This window comes from Patagioenas fasciata, chromosome 18, assembly GCF_037038585.1.
Source record: "Patagioenas fasciata isolate bPatFas1 chromosome 18, bPatFas1.hap1, whole genome shotgun sequence".
NCBI lineage: Eukaryota > Metazoa > Chordata > Aves > Columbiformes > Columbidae > Patagioenas > Patagioenas fasciata.
Window position 1 is genome coordinate 6229035 of NC_092537.1, and position 22460 is coordinate 6251494.

Genomic DNA, 22460 nt, shown 5'->3' on the forward strand with positions numbered 1-22460 from the left:
TCAAAAGAAGCATGTATTTTCTGCCCTTGCTTTCAGATGCCCAAGATTTCAGCACAGGAACAGAACTGTAATAATTACTGTAATTGCCATTGTATTGTATTGCATTGCATCTAACCAGAACCGAAATGGTAAATCCACATTTGGGAGCTGGAGTGCAAGTGAAGCAAATACATGAAGATAGGGTGAAAAAGGCACCTGTTAGCTTCCTCCCAAGGTTTGACAAAACCTGAAATACACTTTTTCTCGATCGCAATGGTTTAAACAGTGGCAAGACACTGGAGTGTGAAAAGCAATGGAAGGTACTGCTCTCTAAATATTTGACTTATTTTTCTGCTATTGCTGCTTCCAGGTCCAAAACTTTTCAGGATGTCTTGGAATTGACTCAAAAAGTGTGCTGATAAACACATACACGTGAGTTACATTGCTTGATTTGCTCATGAGCTTGTTGGGGTGGGTTTGTGGGTTTTTGTTTGTTTGTTTTGGGGGGTTTTTGTGTTTGTTTGGTTGTTGTTGTTGGTTTGTTTTGGTTTTTTGTTTTGGTTTTTGATTTGGGTTTTTTTAGGGGTTCTATTATATGTCTGAACATATTTGCAGTTTGTACTGAGGCTAATTGACCTTGCACGGTGGTTATTGAACACCATGAATCATGTTGGTTTTGTTTACTTTGAATTATATATTTTGTAAGTATTTGAGGCTGTATACTGAATCACATATTAGATGCTATTTTTAAAAGCTCCCTTGTCTCTACTAACCTCTACCCCATGCTTTTTAAGGAAGAAAAAGAAAACAAACTCCAGCCACGTACCCCCTTAAACCATCATTCAGTAGTGTTACCTGTCAAAACTATTCCTTCAGAGTGTTTATTCCCACTGCAATAAGAAGAAATAAGCTACATATATAGCCAAAGCCTTGGAGACTGGTTTCATTCCAGCTGAAACCGTGCTGACACAATGAAAAGATGTGGTGCTTTTAGGGCCAGAGGGAATTCACAGAGACAGCGAGGGGATCTTAGAGTCTGGACCAGCATCTTACCCTTCTGCCCATCACCTTAATCAGGTTGTCCCTGGTGCTGCAACCACTGAAACTGTTGGTAGCACTCTCGTTCACTAGATCCAAAATTCAGCCAAATACTTAATAATTTGATCTAGCAGGAAGTCTCAGACCTTTCAAAAGAACTTATTTATCTGTGCTTAAATGCAAGTTTGTTCTTACTGCCTGTATGGGACATGGGTGCTTTCCTGAACCTGGATGTTGTTTAAAAGTCACAGCAATAAGTGCTGGAGTTTTCATTGACATTGATGGGGCTCACAAGGAGCAGGTACAACATGATGGGAATGCTTCTGTTAAGCAGAGTTAGATAGCATTTAATTGTTGGAGTATAAAATACGGAAAAGTAGGGGGACTCTGCGGAGAAGAGTGTATTTAGCCACTAAGAATAATCCCTCAGTAATTAAGATTTCACAACTGCCACACCAAAAAATATTTTCTTATGGAAATTGTAATACTGTGATTCTGAGAGGTCAAACTGGAAAACATGCACAGAATGAAAAGTTTAAAAATGCAATCAAAAAGTTTTAAAAACCCCAACCAACCAACCTTCCTCAATGCTGAAGCCTTTGCTGAAGCTGAAAAGAAAAATGAACTTTATTGACTTCAACCTCCTGTCCAAGGTCAGGGAGGAGGGAAAAAGAAACATAAACGCAAAACTTTGTGTAAAATAGCCTGAAACTCTCTGCCTACATTGCAGACTTGCCCTCAGGAGGAATTGGATTTCTACAATTAATGCAGGCCTTGCAGAAAAGTTGTTGCTCCTTTTACCACTCAAATATAGGCTACAACCCCCACAGCCTGAGTCTGTTCCAACAACTGCCTGCAAACTATCAAAAAGTGACTTGTTCCTGCAATGCTATTGTTATCTACCACCTATCAAAAGGTCACTGAAGACCTACCTATTCCACAATTTATTAATATCTTTATTCTACTTCCCTCATGAAAGTTGTTCTTAATATAAAAATACAAGGCTTGATATTTTCCTAAGAGCATCCCAGCATCTACCATAGAGCTGAAAGCCTTCTTGTTTAATACAAAGCCGTTCAGCCAGAATATATATAGATTTAAAAAAAAATAAAAAGAAAATAAAATAAAGTAAAAACACCCCAAAAAAATGAAAAAAAGAGGACCAAAAAAGTAAAGGTGATTTGAAGCTGAAAGAACAATCAAGAACCACCAGAACTTACTTTTCCCCAGCTCTCTGTTGAAGACCACCTTACAGCTTACACCAAACCATTTTAGCTTGCTGCCTTCCTCTGTAGAACGTGTTCATATTCAAGGGATGTGGATCAGCAGAAACCTCTTGGTATGTACCCCAAACTGCAAAACCCTCAGACGATTCCCAGTTCACACACTGTTCTACAGCAGCAGGTACAGACTGTGTCTTGCTGCATCATCTTGCAAAACGTTTACTTAATTCCATCATTTCCCACCACAGCAGGACCATTTTCTGGCATCTATTGGCTGTCACCACAATCAAGTAATTTCTGATTAATTTTCAGACCTCTAAATGTATGGTTCTCTCCAACTCGCTGCATATCACTTTGCCTCTGAATGATACCTGCTATTTAGACAGTAGTGGGAAAGAAAGCAGGGAAGCTGATGGCTAAATTCTTAAAATCACATCATTCCAGTTCTTGCACCGCACTGTTCTGATGGGATATCTATTAATCAAATGGGACCTACACTTTAGACTTTTAATTACTTTAAGTCATCAGGTTTATTGTAATTTAATTTCTTTTTTTTGCTATGATTTTTAATTGGTTACTTTTTTTAAAGTATTCTATTACAAGCTATTAATAAGTATTTTAAATTTGCTTTCATTTTGAATGTTGCACTTATTGGCCTCTATTAGTTATTATTTTTTTTTTTGATGAACATCTGCTTTAAGGCCCCTAATGAGAAGTAGTTAATAACATCATTAATTTTCTCCTTATTCAAATTTATTAGCTTTAGTTATTCTGTAGCAGTCAAGCGTATGGCCAGGAAGTGTTATCTTTATCACAAACAACCAAGCATATTAGACTTAAAAACTCAGATAAATAGACTTTGCTGGGAAGGTGAGAAGCTAAAATTATAAATGCAAGCCCTGAATAGAGGTTTTTCTGTTTTAAGATGATAATTTTATTTTCTGCCATTGTCTTTTCTCTTTTCTCTTAATTTAGCAGGCTTAAGACTTTTTGTGATACTTTGCAGAAAATATTAGTGCGAACTTCAGTGTTCACATATAAACCTGGTGGTTAAATTATTGATCTCGCTGAACTCAGACCCTGTCTAAGTTCACAATCTTGGAAAAATTGGGTTCCAATCCCAAATCATAGGCCTGTTTGGAATATAACTTGAATCACTGTATTACTGTTTCATAATATAATTTTCTGGAGGGATGCATTCAGAATAAATAAGTAAATAAACCAAAGTCCAAACCCAAAACCAATCCAGCAGTACATAAGGAAATTACTCTGCAAATTAAAAATCTGATCAGCAATGGTTTATCTCCTTCCTTCATTTCTCTGCTACACCATTTATGGGATTTAAATTGTCTGCTTAGACAGCTGTTCTCAGACATTTCAGATGACTTTCTGAATTTCTCAGTCCACCTGCAGATCTATAAGCTGCATTTGCCTTCTGTCTAAATGTCTTCCTTGTTGATGACTGCAACCTTGAAACAGAATCAGTAAGATCTCTACCTGAATAAGCAAGAGAACTTCCCTTGTAAATCTTTCAAACAAGCTGGTGGTAGAGTGTACCATTAAATCTTGGTTCACATACATTGCAGCTGGCATGCAATACATTTTTTTAGAGGAAAAAGGAACAGGTACTTGTGTAATTCTTAATGACTGATGAATCTACTATTGCATGGAAAAAACAATGTCACTTTAGAAAGTAACCGAGCACTTCTGCAGCAATATCTATTTGTTCTTTGAATTGTCTTCTTGATTTATACTGTTGTTTTCCTCTGGTCTTTTTTTTTTTGAGGGGTGTGTGAAAAAAGCAAACATTTTCCTGATCCAAATACAAGCTGTATTTTGTCGGTAAGAGACATCTAGAAATTCGAGCACACAGACCATGAGCACTCTATGCCATTTTCTCTTATGCAAGCAGCATAAATTATTTAACTTCTAATAACATTAAGATTTCATGATGCTCATGTAAGATGAAAAAGTGAAAACTTTTAGATACTAAATGCTTTATTATGATATGTAATCTTGTAAGGATGACTGATTGATTTAATGTGCAAATCTGGAGAGTGTGGAAAAATACAGAGACAATATATTTAGGGCTGTATTCTGTCAACTACTGAGCAGTGGTCTCAGTCCTGATAAAGCCTTATCTTTGAGCGTGTGAGGAGTTGCACTGATTTTAATGGGACTTTTAACATGGTTTTAAATGCCTTGACAAATAAGGATCTCGCTTTCCTCTATCTTGCAAAACCAAGCTAAATTGCAGGTTTATTAATACTTAATACCTGCCTGCTAGATACACATCACAATGACAAGTGTGGATTACAGCAAAGCTATTAAGAAAGTAGCCTAAATCTCGGAGGTTCAGGCAGAAGATAAAGAACAGGGTTGCAATGGGTGATATTCCTTATCACACGGCCTCTCTCATAAGGCAGGAATGACTTTTCCCCAGCCACTACCACTCATGACTCAAAATGATGAGGCCACCAGTCACAAGGTGCCAGTAACCTGGCAAGAAAGGCGAGTGCTTTAGTTACCCCATGTTTAAGCCAAACAACAAGAAAGGTTGTGATGGGTTTGTTTGTTTGTGAAATGCTATGGTACGCATGGGGCTTTAAAGGTTGCTAAACTTTAGAAAGGAAAAAAATCCCTCATGACACTGAGATCTCATTCAGAAAGCCAAATCCATGGAGATATATCTAGTAAAATTCTAAGATCTACAAGTTACAAAGGATATCAGGGATGGAAATAATATATTCTTCAAATCAGGTGGGACCCTTAATCCAAATTATCCCCAAGGTGCTTTATAAACAACATAAAATATGAAAACACTTCATGAGCTATTGAAATGCAGCCAGTTGTGGGGTGAAATGTAGAATGGTTTAATAGTTCCCAGCAAACAAAAAAAACAACAGGAGCCAAAGAATGCTATATGCAACTGAAACTACGGGGGGAATTAGGTAGGAAGAATGTAATTATCCATGTTGGATTCTAGTCAGAGCTAAAAGTAATCAGAAAGTCAGTGAAAGACCCAAACAAATTGATCTCATTACTCTTCCATTACTCTGATCTGCTTCTAAATGGAAAGCTCCTTCCTGAGTCTGCTGGACTGACACTTGGTGTGCATGTGTAGGTGTGTTCAAAAATAACATTTCAACATGAGTTAAAAATATAGGAAGCTGTTGGCATCCCTGTGCAGAGTGCCAGCCTGGATCTTGCCTCTCATTCAAGACCCATTAAGATACATTGGGATTTAATTCTCTCTTCTGAGGTCAGGAGGATTTTGGTTTCAATGGAGCTATGTCTTCTGAGATTTGCTAGTGAAATGAGACTAATTATATGCAAAACAAAGTTGCATCAGGTAAATATTACTCACAACTTCCTACCTAACCCACGCAATGAACACATATGAACCAGTGCAAAACCTGAATATAAGAAGATAAAACCTAATTTATCTTTGAAGGTAAAAATACAAATATATTGGGCAAGTATTGTGAGAAAGAAAGCAACCAGACCTGAGTGTGATTATGGTTACTCTCTAAAAGTAAGGAACAATATGGAAACCAGTTCCAAAATCAAAAAGAGAAAGGTGAGTAGGTTACTGAAAAAGGAAGAGCAAAAAGGAGACGTGAAACATGAGCAGAGGCCACAAGCCTAAACAAGGAGTTTCAATGTGAATGACACGAAAGGGTGGTGGTGAGGAAGAGAACGGCAGCTGCACATTAGCCTTTGGAAAGTCTGCTTTGGGTGTCAGTATTGTTCTGGAGCTTCGTGTCCTCGAGAAAACACACATGCAGTATCCAAGGAATATTTTTCTTCAAATTAATTTTTTCCCCCCTTTCTCAAATATGACAAGTCACATTATGTAACATAAAAGGCATTCATTACGGAAGATCGCAACTCTCCAAGGCCAAAACCACTTTCAGATAGGGCTGATCTTTTACCCATTATCAGGCTTGCAGTAATGAATAGCACATTATTTCAGCAGGGAAGCCTTGTATCTGACAAACAGCTAGCATTGTGCTACAAGGAGAGATAATAAATGGAAAATAGAAAGGTCTGTGTAACAAAAGGTGAGAAACAATATAAATAGCAATTTGTTTCTTAAGTAAGTGCATTAATGTATTAGTTCTAAAGTAGCATTAGGGAGGTAGAAAACTTTGGAGACTAGGTTTGTTTTTTACACTTCTTCTTTCACTTCATGTTAGTGAGGAGTTTTTCAATGAACACAAGCAAATCTCCAATGGCAAAAGCTGAGAGGAGCACACACCTCCTTGCCTCCCACAGTGAAAGCTTGAGCAAATCAAAGTATTTTAAGGATTTTGCCCTAAAGTCTTGAGACAGATCACTAAACTGGCTTTATTACCCCTTTCTATCAGACTTCCTGACTTGCTTATCATGATGAGCTTTATTCTCTGATGAAACATTGTCACCTTAGCCATGCAACCACCCTCCCTCCTGAAAGCTCCTGTTTGACCAGAGCATCATCATAGTGTTCCTCATCTTCTAGAGTAGCTCCTGAGGCTACAAGCTGCAACTCAGGGGGCTTTGAACCTGCCCCAGGCTACTCTGCGGGCAGAACTGGTGCCTTTGCCACATTGAGAGAAAGGAAAGCCTTTTAAATTCTCCTTTTCTGGGTCACATGAAAAAAAAGCGTTTTGGGCAGCTGCAAGAATTGGATTCAGGCCAATGTGCTTACTGTGTGGGCTGTGTAAAGATTTATGATGTCCCTTAACTAATCATTTTCTAGTTGTTAAGTTCTTGAGATTTGTAAATAATGCGGCAGACAAGTACACTGCAATCACCTGGCAACCAAACTGGTTTTTAAAACAAAGTTATCTGTGGTTGGAAAAGAGGATGACACCTGCACATACCTTCATTGTAGAGAGAAACACATATTCTGTGTCAGCAATGAAAAGAAGCATCTTTCAATAAAAGAGTGTTTCAGTGGATCAATTCATTTTCCAAACATGCTGTACGAACCGCTAGTTAGACAACCCTGTCAACAGGAGGAAACCTGCAGCTCCAAAGGTTTCCCTTTTGTTATCCGCTTGTTGAAAAACGCTACACAGAATGCCCACGCTCTTGGAAAAGGTTTTCAAAGGTGATACAAAATGACTGATGTTCTCTTTCCTATAAAAGCTATTTGCAATCACCATGAAGAAACATAGTCAGGTCATGTTCTGTACATCATTTCCAAGGGATCATGTAATTTCTCTATTTTGGATTTGATTCATGATTATCCAGAAGAACCTGCCCTGCTTAAGGCTGGGACATCTCATCAAATCTTACGTTGTTTCCACTTGTGACTTTATAGTCTTTACAAATACATAATGAATGGCATCATCAGTTTGTGCTTCATCTAAATAAAAGCACCACTCTAAAATACATTATCACTAATGTAGAGTATTAGCCACCTTGTTTCCCAAGTCTGTTTTTAAAAATGATTTATGAACAAAAATTGACACATGTAGTTAACCTAATTTGAGTATTCCATGGTAAATGTTATTATGGAACTCTGCTCTAAATTAAACAAAATTAAACCCTGATAAAAATTTACTATCCTGCAGTCCCCAAATGAGACTATGGTTTAACGGAAGATATCATGTAAAAACCATTAGTTCAAAACCAAATTAATCTCATTCTTGCACTATTAATTTTAGTCCTCTACTTTTATACTTCAGCTTTTTGCCGAGTGTTCTTAATTAACTTTTTATAATGTTATTTAAATTAGCTGTTCTATATATGATAAGAATACCTTGACAGATATGTTTCTAATTTGACCTGCAGGATTTGATATCAGAAAGTTGTACTCAGTCTGATATCAGCTTGCATCCTTTTTTCCACATCCTGGCTTCCTCTGCGCCAAACATTTTCCTCTCATGCCTTGGACATTCCAGGAAGGCAGACAGCTCCACATCTTCAGCTACAGTCATACCAATGCATATATATTTGGATTTTAAGTAGCGTTAGAAAAAAGCAGCTTAGACGGAAACATATTTTTTAAAAATTGCTACGTTAAATGCGTGTCTAGCTTTACCACAAAAATCCCCCTATTTTGAACAGAGAATACTCTTACACATGCCCTTCTTTTTACCTACACAGCAGTGCAGCTTAGGTGCCGTCATGGAGCACGCAGAGAGGAACAGCAGCTTTCAGAGGACATGAAACAATGAGACTGAGCTTCTATACACACGTCTCGTTTGTTCAGCCCACGCTAGGACGAGATTTTCCAAGAGACATCAGCTGCCTTTTACCTTTTCAACTAGAATATTTTAAGCATCAAAAATACATCCAACTAATGTTAATGACACTGCTGCCCAAGAGAAATGCAGAAATTGTTCGGACAATGGTAAATAAGGACTCCAAATTAGCTCAGATGAAAGCTCTGCAGAAGCCGACCTTGCGCATGTACCCAGCACTTCTGTGCAATGAATCACTCAGTGGACATTGCAACGTTTTCTCAGCCGGACCAACAAATGTGATGCTGTGCAACACATTTCTTTCCTGAAGTCCCACTGGAAAGGATGGAAAGAAAGTATTTTTGTCTGGATACTTGCAAAGGAGTTTGGATGTGATCTCGGGTGTGCAAAATGGTCAGGTGCACTTCACATTTACTGCAGGAAGTTTTGCCACTTACAATCATGCTAATTTTGGGGGAATCCTAAAAAAAATAACAGGAAAAAATACAATCGGGTTAAAAAAAAAATCATAAATCACATATTCAGTAATAGAATAGATTTTCTAGTCTTAAAATGGAACAAGTACTGCAAGTCAGGCTGGTTTTGGTTGTTGGTGAAGATTAGAAAAACCTTGCAGAAACAATTTGAACAGAGTCTTGATTCTCACAAGCCTCCCTATGCTAGAACCAGTCATCTTGATTACCTTTTAAATGTTGATACTATTACTGTTGAATAGTCTCAAATACTAACAATATTATAAAGTATTTTTATAATGGCTTGTCAAAATAATCTGCCTAGTAGGGCTTAAAATAAGAACGTATATTCAGGAATTATAATACAAATGATCAGAAATGCCAGCTCATCTTTTTCAGGTTTGAAGCATTATATGATCCTTAACACACCTGATTTCATTACGGACTAGTTCTTTTATTTTTCACCTAATGATTTCAGTAATCCCAAATGGACACTGTTTCCAGTCTACTACAGCTACCTGTTTTCCCCTATTTCTGCTGAGAAGACAAGCTGGTTTCACGTTTGGTGCAAGCATTAAGTTCCCCTAGAAACTGTCCATTTGTATATTGCTATGCAATCAAAGCAAACTAATTCAGAGAATATTTAGTATATTGAAGAAGGCTTTCCTGACCTCATTTAAAAGACATCATTGTGAAGGACACTCTATTACTCTGATCAGAAACATTGCTATCGTACCGTCAAATTATCATATGACACACCCTTTCACTAAGCAAATTCTTTTGATAATTGGCTACTCTGTTAAAAACAAGGAGACGCAGAAAACGCCAACAGAAAATCATTGTTATTGTCTTTAAGAAACATTCAGTCAAACTCTATTCTCAATAGCACCAGTGTAAGTTTATCATAGGTCCATTCACTTCAGCAGTTTCACGATTCTGTCAGCTCCAAGTCTAGAGCTGCGCGGAGTCACTGCAAGGCCCAAGTTATTTGCAGTTTCAGATTTATCGTGCTGGAGCATGGCTGTGCTCAGTCATCGTTCTTTTGAGGTGCTGTAGGTAAACTGAATCATGGACTCTGTCCTAGACATCGCCACATTTTTTGGTGACCTATGCTATCTTGTCCCTCTCTCCTCAGCTTTAAAAGCAGATACAATGAAGAAAAAAATGCACAAGTATTTTTGTAAATTCCCTTCTCAAGATGACTTAAGGATTCTAAATGGTCCAATGGATTTAATTTGTAAAATGAATTATCCCACACAGAAAACTCCTATTACAAAATTTATGACCGAGGAAAAGAAATCCCAGAGACCTTCCCCAGACTCAAATATTTGGGATTAAACACCTGTGGTAGTCTGTGCCTGTCTCAAGTTTTAAACTTCTTGGAGTATACTCAGCATAATAACCAGAGATAAATTAAGGTTATTGCCACCTAAAAAGACCTCTAGTGCCAAAGAATGTTGATACATCAGAGGAGAGGGGAAAAAAGTATCTATCTAAAGTGCTCAAATGAAACAGAAAAAAACACCATACAGGGTAATTTATTTTCTCAGTTTCCAGGTTACAGATGGGAAGAGAAAATGCCATCAATTTATGGACATTCTCAGGATATTTCAGCTAGATGAACAGCGTTTAAAATATGTGTATGAAATATGAGACAGATGAAGTCTTGAATCTGAGAAATCATTAAGTCCTTATTTGGCTTAGCATAGAGAGACTGTTCAATAATTAGTAGAATTTTTTATATTCAAGAGGCAAGGAGAAAGACATTGATGATATAAAAATGACCACAGAGAGCAGACTATAAAATAAGCAAGGCAAAAAAATCTATGCAGATTTTATGTGAGAGGTAATATTTCATTTATAGGTGTACATCATGTCACATTTATGATTCCTAAAACGTTCAAGAGCAAATGGGCGATATCCACAGTGATTTCAAAATGCTCAGATTAATAGTTGTTAAAGTCGATGAGTTTATTAGTACAAAAGTTATAAAATATGCAGACGGTAGAACTGCAAAAATAATGATCAAAAAAGCAAAGCAGTGTAAAAGTCCCATAGCACAGAGTGCTGAGATGCAGACAGAGCTGACTCCGCAGGAGGGGTTTTCAGGAGCTCCTGGGCACTTTGGGGCTTTGCTCCCACAAGCTGTGAAAGTTTCTGCTCCTGCATGGAGAAACCAGCTGCTCCCAGAGGAGATTAAACTCAGAACCAAGGCACCCTGTTTCAGAACAGCACCTAAGCTTCAGAAAACCCTCTAGATATTTTAGGGCAGGTGTGACATTTGATTATGCGATGATACCGACGTATCATTTTTCTTTTTTTAGAATGTACTAATGAAACTGCCTGGACTCCTTCATCACGTTTCCCCCTATTCCAAAGTTCAGCCTGAGGCAGCTCTCCTTTTCCTCAGGTTAGTTCATCCCCTGCTGGTAATTCAGGAAATATCTGGATTTTTCCCTCCCTTCAGTCGTATAGTTAATACATTTTTTTTTAAATTAATCAGCTGAACTAGCAGCAAATCTACTCAAGATGGAGCTTTTTTATGTACAAAAAAGGATAAAATGGGACCACCCACAGCAACGGGCCAGTCAACCAGCCTCAGTTTTTCAGTTCCACCTTACAGAAAAGCACAACTGGGGAGGAAAGGTCACAGAGACAGGCTGGTGTCAGTCACACAGCGCAGCCTGCGAGGGACGGAACCCATTACAAACTCGAAGATCATTAAAGAAATAAAGAAGTAGGCAGGGGGCGGGGGAATAGCTCATACACACCTAGAAGCTCAAAAATATCAATGGAAACTTTAGATTCCTAAAGAGATGATAAATGGCAGAAGATCGTGACATGCCTGTTCACTGATAATTTCTGACCAGCACAACAAAGACAAAACTCCTCGGTTTTTTCCTCTCCCCCACTGTATTTTTCTTCCCTTTCCAATCTCGGTGTCCTCGCGGGTGGGTTGTGCAGCCCTCCCTGCTCCACGGGCAGCCTGCATTAAGTGCAGAGAAAACCAGCTCACCTACCAGTGACAGGAATTACCTCCCCTCCGCCTCACTTTGCCACCACAGGAACTCTACTGAGAGCCTGCGAGTTTTTTCCTATTTAAGGAAGCAAACACTCCACCTATAAACCCATCATTATCAAACAAAGAGAGACCAGCTTTGCTTATTTGTGTTAATTACCAGAGCTCCTAACAAAAGAATATTTCTTCCCCTCAAAAGCATTTTGCTTTCACGTTTGGAGAAAGAAAATAAAAAGAGAAATTACAAGCGTGTATTAATATGTAAAGGTAATTGCTTCATGCAGAGCAGGGTGAAGAGACAACACTCAGACCTTTCATTGAAGCTGCAATCACTGGTAAATGGTAATACATGCTCAAAGCTAATAGATTAAAAACATTTGTATAGAATGCCACCAGAGATTATAGCACTTCTACAGATAGACATTTTCCCCTCAAAGGAAAAACAAACTTATCAACCTATCAGTACAGTTTTATCTAAAGCCCAAACCAAAACATCAGCTAGAAATTGTTTATTATAAGTTTGGAAAATCCACTTAGCACATGACAGCTGCTTAGTTTAGTGATGTCCCCCCTGGAATGTGGTTATACGCAGCAGAAGAAACATCTTATGGCCTCCAGTTAAGATGAGCATTTTTCCTAAGAGCTCTGTCTAATCCTCTGCCCGTGTTTAGATGTACAATCTTGTCATTTGACTCACCTCTTACTTATGACTAGACAGCATTTTAACTATATACCTGTTTTATACATCTTTTAAAAAGATAAAAGGGGGGGTGTGCATATTTATACGCACACATATCTATATATGAGTATAGATATGGACACCCTATGTAAATGAAGGTACAAAGCTAAAATAATTTGACAGCCATAAGGAAGAAGTGAGTGTAATGGCAAGATTGTAGAGTAAATCACAGATCAAATGCCCATCATCAGAATATTATGAAAGTCTGCCCTTTATTTTGCAATATCAAACCAACAAACCCCACACATATATTCAGTAATACCAATATTTCCCATTTCACTGGCACTACAAAGAAAATATTTCTCCCAGCTACCTATAACATACCTCTATATATATATCTTCTTAATGTGTTTTAGAACTTTACTGTAAACTTTTCAAAAGTCAAAGCACTTTGAAGAAAAAAGAAAAAGCCCCATTCAAATGACCTTGCTTGGGTTGAAATACAATTCAAGAGTTCTTCTGGGAGGGAGGGGATCTGGGCTGAAGGGGACATGAAAAACAGACAACAAATAGACTTGAAGTTTATGCTTTAAAAGCTTAAGTAGTAAACCAAATACAACAGAAGTAAACGAAATGTAGCCCTGCACCATTCTTAATATTCCTGGAAGAATCGAATTGACAGCAAGATGACAGATTTTGCTCACAATCGTTATTATTTAGATAACAGTGAAGACATGTTAGGCATTTTGAAACCAATATGATTTACTACTTTGACAACATGGTACTTGCCAGACCTAAACTCTGGCAAGTCAGAGTTACTGAGAATATAGTTACTGAACAGCCTGCACTAAAGTCAACGATTGAAATAGACTTTACTGTCCTGTGTATAACTTTCTTCACAAAAGGTCTCTTTCAAGATCTAGGGTGAAAATTCTGAAATCCAGATAAATATCAGTAATTAATTTCAATTTCAAGAAATGTTATTCCTTTCAAGAAAATTTCCTGGGGTATTCAGAGCTAAGGAGAATCTAATCTGAAACCTCAGCCTGGTTCTGTTTGTCATCTCCAGACCTCAGCCCACATTTACCAGTTCTAACAAGAACTTACTAGTTCCTGTCATGATTTCTCTTCAGAAATGAATCCTTATGATTCGCATTTTTCAGCTCCCACCAAGATATATATGTAGAGAAGCCAAAATCCGGGAATTGTCATATCTGCCAAGTAGATGGTGCTTTGAGACCATTAAGGTACTTGCATAAACTCCATCACAATATACTTACCTTCAGTTTGTTTGTGACCACTGATTGCTGTGCCAAACAGTCAAAATTCAAATTGAGCAAAGCAGAGCAATATGCTGCATCGTTTCATTTATTTTCCCTAACTAAGCACACTGGCAATGCAATTTAAATACAAGGTTCGTGCAAGTAGCACCCAAGAGATTTCTGCACAGATACATGATAGTAGGAGAAAATCCTGTCATGCTCTGGAACACAATAATTATTATCTTTCTGCCATAAAGAGCAGAGTAGGAAGTTCTTCACCCAACAAGTCTGCTACTAAGTGGTTTTGACGTTACAGATAACAATTACTGTAATACTTGTCAGCAGACACTGCCTGACACCTTTGCTACAGAAACTCCTTCCGAATACAACATTGCAGGAAGGATCTGCCAGTCAAAAACCAGAAGCAGGTCACGATTATTTCTTGTAAAGCGGTCAAACAAAAATGCAAGGGGAAAAAAAAATAAATGCATAAACAAAGGAATGAAAGCATTCTATCATGATATTAAATATTTACTTTCAAATGATGCGGGTTTGTTTGTTTTGGTTTTTGCCCAAATACTTCTCTTTGTCCATAATTTCTGAAAGATTTATTTTTCTGAGGCTACGGAAGCCAGTTCTCTTAATCAGGAACAGCATTAACATTGTCCTGGGCAGGCAAACCAGGTGTGACAGTGCTGGTTGTGTACAGAAGTCCTGATACTGTCTGAAAACACATGATGTCTCTACAATGCCATGGTTTTTCTTTAACTTGACTGTCTCAAGAGGATTAATATACCATACAAAAAACTGCATATGATTTAATCACTCCTTCCTTTGAAACTTTTAGACACATTTTTTAATATCTGCATCTGAAACTCAGGTCCTCACTGCTTCTGCTAAGCTCTTTCAATAATAAATAATACGTTTATTCAGAGTACACTGAAGTAAGTAAGTGCAACCTAGAACTGCTGCATCCAGAGGAACAACTTCTGTTCAAACAGCTGGCACAGCAGGACTTATCCAAACTGTTCAGCTATGTTATGACTTACAGCACTAAACAATATACACACATTGCCCATCTTCACATCTTATTGCAGCAATTCAGTCTCTGTACATTCTGTAACCAACATCAACCAGCCTACATATTATGTATTCCTGTTCTGACCTCTCTAGCATTCCCAACCACTGTGAATAGACAGTTCCTGCAATACCTTACTGTATTTGCTGCAGACATTTCAAACACACAGCCTGAAAACTGAATTCCAGAACCAGGAAGGGGGTATTTTCTGCATATCTGAATCTGCCACAGTAGGAATTCAATGCTACCTGAAACTTCTGGCAAAAACGCTTGCAGTGCTTCTATATAAAAAAAGTTGCCCTTGTAACTGTGGTTGCAAATCTGTTTACAAATGGCTGAAGACGTCACTATTAGATACCCAGGTTTAGATAAGGAAGAGAGAATAAAAAGAAAAAAGGATGTTTCAAAGCTGAACTAAAGTGTGTGATGATAATATGAAACAAACTGTGCATGAAAGTCTGTTTACTAAATAATATATTGCTATAGCATTGCAGTAACACTCTACAAAAGTCTTGTGATTTTTCTCCAGTGAGCTTTCATAAGGAGTGCTACAAAATTTATCAGCTGTTGAGCAGCACTGACTCTAAGCTACATTTTCAGCAAAAAAGCCCCCCTGCATTAGCTATCCCTGTTCATGTTAAGCTCTCCTACCTGATGTACCCAGTTAAACAACTGTCATAAAACCACAGATTTGGAAAGCCCTTTCTTTAGGAGGTGTGAGTAGGAAAGGGCTGTGAGAAGAGAAACTTTTGCCTGCATGAGGAAAGATCGTCCGCAGTCAAAGCTCAGTTTTTATGATCTTCTGTGGCATTTTCCTCCTGCTGAACAGGAGACAGGAGCTGCAGAGGGTTTTCACCATCAGGGTAGAACAGCTTTTGAAAAGGTTGAGAGGAGAGGCTACAGAAACTACATCTTTAGAGGTTTTGAAGACTCAGAAAGGGCAAGACTGACCCAACGCAGTGTGGGCAATAACCCCACTTCACCCAGGAGATTGGATTACAGCTCTCCGGAATTACTTTCTAATCAACATTTCTAGGATTAAAAGCTGATTCATTTTGTTACCGAATGAGCTAATGAAGCTGACAGGGGGCTGTATTTTCTCTGTTCTCGACCTGTTTTCAGTGCACGCATCACTGTTTGCAAATCTCATGATAATGTCCCAAAAGATGCAGAATTAGAGTTGTTCCCCTTTCTGACACCAACAGGCTTGTCTAAAAACTGGCAAGTCAGAGCCTGTTGTACATAAAAATGGACTAAGTGACAACTACAGTGTAGAAATCCACATATTCACAGACCTTCAATATATGCATAGAGACTTCTGTATTGTGACTGAAACCACCTAAACAGAGGATCAAAGTGTGGTGAAAAGTACAGCAGGAGGAAAAGCTAACACATCCCCAAAAATGAAGCAGTTTGTCTTAAAGAGAACCTTGTGCTAAAATGATTGTTTCTAATGAAAATATTCTAATCAGCTTAATTAAGAACTAATTTCCAGATCTTTGCAGGAAGAAATCCAAAGGACTCTTACTGAAATCATCATTCTTTGCCCTCAGTAAAGGGAATTACCGTCTTTTCCAGCTCTGATTTGGTGCACAGTGAGGGGGGTGTTGGCAAACTTATACTGCTACAGAATCTGAAAAGAAAGCTACAGTCCTCCTGGAGCCTGTGCCCATCACTATAGAGAGGAGGTAATCACAGACGCTATACAACAAGGCACAGATAACGGTCTTATTTGCACACAAACTGTAAAAAGGCACAAATAGATGTGGACATCATCCACCACCCCCTAAACACAAGCACTGTCTTCTAATAGGAATTCACTAATGTTACTAGAATTATGCCTACAGCAAATTCAGCACAAACTGATGAGGTGTAATAAAAATTGTGAATAATTAAGTAATTACGCCTACAGCAAATTCAGCACCTACTGACAAGGTGTAGTAAAAATTGTGAATAATTAAGTTAATATATGAATACACACTCACGCACGTAGGTAATGGAGAATCTTTTATTCACTGACAACTCCTGCATGAGAGCTGAGTGAAAATGAAGACAAAAAGAATTTAAACATAAAATATTCTCATTTTATGTTATTGGAAATCTATGCTGCTCACTGGAGAGATTTCTGTTCACAGGAAGGCGGCGGACTTGTTGGAATGTCTGACATCATTTACCTTCCCAGTGATAAGCGTGTTGCTCTGACAGTCCGGTCTCACTTGCAATGCCGAACTTTCTGGTCTGTAATGTTTATAACTACGCCACAACATCTCGCTAGCATGATGTTTTAAAGGCACGAACGCCAACGCATTGCTCCAGCAATATGATTGTCCCAGGTCCAAACAAACAATTCAAAACCTGATATTGCACCCAGATACCTTTGCTCATAGACATCAGGGGTTTGCTGCTTGCAATTATGCTCATAGTCATCCTGCCTCTGTGTGTGACAGTGACATGCAGACACCCACCCGAGCGCAGAGGGAAATATTTTGCTGAAAAAAATGCTGACATCCCTAAAAAGCTCTCTCCATCAAATGTGTGCAACATTTTCTAACAGGTGAAGCTGCTTACAAACACTCATACAATTAAATGACATGCTATTTCTCATAGCTCTAAAGATTTTTCTGCTGGAGATGACATTGGCAATTGAGGAGCATTGAACAATGAAACTGAAACCTATTGTGTCGTCTTCCATTAGCGGTTCTGTCCTTTGAGCCATTAAATTTGACGAAACGAACAGGACCACTGGCAAAGCACAGAAAAGTGAAAGAGTAAGCATGATATGAAAAACACCTTTGTTCCCTAAGATATTCACTTATTTATATATTACACATGAGCATATACCCATCGAAACCAGCACAGATTGGGAGAGAAAGTGAACTGGTTCATGTGACTGAGGCTCAAACTCCTGCTCAGCACACACACCCCGCTGCATCCCGAGATGCAGAATTGCTTCTGTGCACACATGCAAAGCAGCAGCATGAGAAGTCCAGCCTCTGGCATTAAAATATTCCTGAGAACCACAAACATCCTGCACTGCAAAGACCACCGATGGTTATTACTGTCAAGCAGCTAAACAGTAACTTACATGCATTTTCAAGACAGATGTTTTTTCCTAACCAACACTGCTGTTGAATTTGTTGCGAAATACTAAACAAGCATCACTGAATGAGATCAATTCTGGGAATATATATTCTCCACTGATTGTTCCTTTCTTCCGAAACCTCCTTGGAGTGCTTATTCAACTAAGAACTCCCTGTGAGTGAAGAATAAATTATACTGAATTTAAATACCAATTTGTTTTGGCATTTTGTAAAAATTCTTGTTGAATTAATAAGCAGATCCTCCTAGCATCCTAAAAAGTTCCTAAAACACTTAGACTCGCAAAGTATCGGGCATATTGGGACTGTCTATTTCTAAAGCAATAATTCCTTTCCGGATTTCAGCCAGCTTTCATGGTTGATTCAGCCCTTAGGCAAAAATCTTAGCAAGGTTCTCAGCTTGACTAACTATCCACAGCCAGCTGCGGTTAGACCCCACTCCTTGGAAAAAAAAGGTAATAGTAAGTCCCTATCAAAGCATTATCAATGCATTATCATGGCAGACAGTTTGGACTAATAAAACCAAAATAAATAGTCAAATCTACCTCTACTGCTCATCCTACTTTTGAGGTAATGGAAAATTTTGTCTTCAGTGAAGCCAGGACTTCCCTCTTACTATTTTAAGGAGTGAATTCAGCAGCTGCACAGCAATGTCCACCTGCAGACACCCACACAGATGCACAACCACTGCCTCTAAGTGCCAGAACTTCAGAGAATAAAGAATATATTTATATCTCAATGTTAGTTCAGTATTAGGAAAAAAGCTCATAATAATAACTCAAGCAGGTGGTAGAGGTGGGAATGTACTTCAGCAAACTGGCATTTTAAAGTAAAAAGAAAACTATATCTATAAACAGATCATTTACTGTGCAATGATCTATTTTTATGGATATCAACATCATAGGAAAACGACTCCAGTATCTTTTTTCATGGCCGTTCATTTTTAATTGCATGGACCACAAATACATTTATTCATTTACATCACAAGATGTAGGTATGTATCAGGATGTGCAAGAGTTACTGCAAATATATTGAGCAGCTGCAGTGAACATTAGAAAAGCAATCCAACATATATGCCTCAAATCCACATTTGCAGTTTTGCAGGGAATAAAAATCAGCCTTAGTAAAAGGAGCCTTGATGCAGGTTCCTCACTCAATGCCAGAGCAACTGTTTCTCTTCTAGAGAACTGGAAGTGTTTTCCCTTACAAAATACATGTGAAAAATGGAAAATTAAATAAAGAAATGCAAATGGCAGATTGGTATAAATCAGCAGGGAATATGAGCAGGAGCCCCGGGCAGGGAACGTGAGCTCTGCGTGCAGACACGTATCACAAACCCCATGGGCAGCCTGGGTCTCAGAGCATCTCCAGCTGGGGCTGAGGCTTCGGACAACACCTGAACTTGGAATCCGGGCTGATGTTTTCAGACTTGCTGTTTATATCCAAGTGCTGCTGTACCACTAACCTGGAGCCAACTGCCTGTGAGGATGGGGAGGAGAGATGTACCCAGCCTGAGTGCTGAGCGGGGTCTTTGTGCCTCTAATGAGAACAGAGAGGGGTGCACAGGGTTGAGATGTTACCCCAAGGAGAAAGATTTATCTTGCTGACAGATACTTTTTCCTTAGCAGCCTTGCCCTCCTTTACTGTCTTGTTTTGACTCAGCACTAACTCCATTCTTCCAATTTGTTTTTCTTTTCTTGATTCCAACGAGCCTACGCTTGCCTGCTATAGTTCTGGGTTGTTTGGGTTTTACAGGGTGGGATGTTTGTTTTTAAGTGTGAGTTCTCAATAACGTTGTTGTTGGTTATAATCAGAGGTTAAAAAAGCAACTTCCAGTCTAATGGTCAGGTTTCTGGTGGTGTAGCGAGTCTGAGCACCACTGAAAGTAATGATTTATATGATGTGAGAATCTAGTTCTAAACCTTCCAGCTACTTTGAATTTACCAGTATCATAAAATGTCACAATTTTTTTCCCTTGTCCTTCAGTTTTCCTTGGCAGTGTTTTGAACTGGTATTTCTGTGGAACATTTGAACTTTGATTGCTATCTCTTCAGCTCATAAATATGCACAGATCACAGCTAGCCAAATGCATGCATGCTATGATTTTTCCTTTTTTTTCAGAGGCTTGACAGTATAAGATGTGCAAATGAATTTTCAAACTCCAAACCTTCTTTATCCTAAATTCCTGGTAGCCTTCATTCCCAAAAAAAATGTGTGAACTGTCATCATTTTCAAGTGCCTTGAAAATGTTTTGCCTTACTTGTATTTCAGCTGGTGACATCCAGCATCTCGTTCAATCTCACCACAGCTGAATCCGACAGTTTCTTGTCAGCAGTTATTGCAAAATTCCACCACACAAGACTAAAGGGTTAGTTCTCCAAAGGACAAATCACATTGGCACAGGATTGCAAAGCTTTTAGCATGCTCACCTCTATTTGCTACGCAATATTTACTTAGGCAGATACCTGCAAACGCTACTTTCAGGTCTCTGTACTTGAACTGAGTCACTAACTGACATATGCAAACACTGGACTCTTATTTTGTTTTGCTTTTTAAGAATGCTATCATCTTTGGAATCGACAGCGCAGAGGTTGAAAACACATCAGTCAGGAATTCCTAGCTGTGCACTGCAGATAAAGAATACAGAGACATTTGATTTTCTGACACCTCAGGCAGCAATTTGGCCACACACACAGAAGACTAAACCCAACAATTACAGAAAAGGCAGAATGCAAAGAGTGCTCCCTTGCTTACACCAAACAACATGGGACCTTCAGGAGTAACTAATTTGTCAGCGATTGCTTGGAGTACTGGGGCTCCTCTCTTTGTGGCATGCAGACACGGTACTGGCAGTGCCACGATTCTCTAACAATATCCAGTAAAAACATTGAAGGAAGACATAAATTAGTGATTTCTTCAACAATAGCCCAGTTGAGGAAGAAAATCAATGAGCTTCACAAAGTGAAATTAAAAAGCCTGTCTTTAACAGCTGAGAAACATGATGAGCTTTTAGGGGCCTCATTCCACACAGGTTCAAAAGATTTGACTTAAAAAAAAAAAAAAGGCAATAAGGCATCAGCATCATGGTAAGTGATAGCTTTTATCTTGGAACAGGTAAGAAAAATAGAGCTGGAAGTGTGTGTGTCCTGGTTTTGTTAAAAACAAGTTTCTCTTTTAGTGAATTTGCCTTCTTATTAGCTGGATTTTCCTGAAAAGCCAGATACAGGTTTTGGTAAACATAGCAATGGAATGTGAGGTCATTGATAAGGATGGATGCACATCTCATGAAAGGGGCAACGAGAAACAGGTGACCAAAAACTGACCAGCTGAGTCCCATTCACCTGATATTTCATATAACAGTGGAGATCCCAATGTCTTGGGCCCTTTTCCTTATGGCTGACATTAGGAGAGGACCTTGTGAGTTGTCCCTGTGAACTGAGGCCCAGTGACAGACTGAATCCTGTTCCAGTTGGCTGCAGAATCCAGTTCAGGACTTTGTGTGTTGGCCCTTCATTTTCTCTATTCTTATTGATAGCATTGGTAAAACATTTTTCATTTTTCCAGCTCTCTTCTCTCTGTTCTTCTTTCCCTCCCAATCACTTGTCCTTAGTGGGAAGGGGGAGAGGGAGGGGCAGAAGGGGGGAAGCAGGGGAGAGGGGGTTAACAATGCATCTGCTATGGTTTATTGTCACCCCGCAATCAAAACCTCGACACTGTCACAACCAATACAACCGTATCTTAAACTGACAGTGCTAAATACAGTGGTGAATCTGAAAACAATTCCTTTGTTACTTGATAAATTAAATTGACCTAAAATAAGAACCTTATTTTGAAAATGTGTCCAAGCTATTCATACAAATTTGTCTAGAATATAAAAATGCTGAACTAGTAGGCCAAATACTGGGTTTGACTTCAATTTTCCAGTAGGTTTCAGTGGCATAATGAAGAAATTAAGAAAATAAATCTTTCCTTTCGTACACATCTGACTGAATATTGGAAAAGACTGATTGTCCTTTCTGTAATTTCTGATGTCCATATGCCTGTATAGTGCAAAACTCTATTGCAGCTGCACCTCTCCTGGCTGCATCTGAAGAGGCACTGAAGCCACTGAGCTTGTGTAGCCTCTGCCATTGGACACCTCTTGGAAATTCCTTTAAATCGGTAAAGCCTTTCATGGCAACGCGTAATGTGATTTATCAGCTAAATCTTGGATTATACAGGCTTAGCCAAGTTCTTCCCTATACTAATCTCCTCAAGTGTTGATTCAAAAAGCATTTGCAGTGGAGATGCTGAGGTCCTGCTGGGCTGGGGGTGTTCTTTGCTTTCTGTGGGGCAGCCCAGGCTGGCTCTGGCACTGAGCTGACTCCTACACCAGACCGAAATTTCCCTGTTCAGTGCCCTGCAGCTGAGCTGGGCAGATACACGAGTGTCTGTGGTG

The 22460-nt window shown here is 38.8% G+C and overlaps 1 protein-coding gene across 1 annotated transcript in view; it reads left to right on the forward strand.

The window, feature by feature from the left end:
• Positions 1-348: 348 nt before the first annotated feature.
• Positions 349-22460, forward strand: part of TOM1L1 (target of myb1 like 1 membrane trafficking protein) — a 277135-nt gene continuing 255023 nt past the window's right edge. Inside the window, exon 1 of the mRNA XM_071816555.1 lies at positions 349-411. The gene's annotated coding sequence lies outside the window, so the exon portion shown is untranslated. The remainder of the gene's footprint in view (positions 412-22460) is intronic.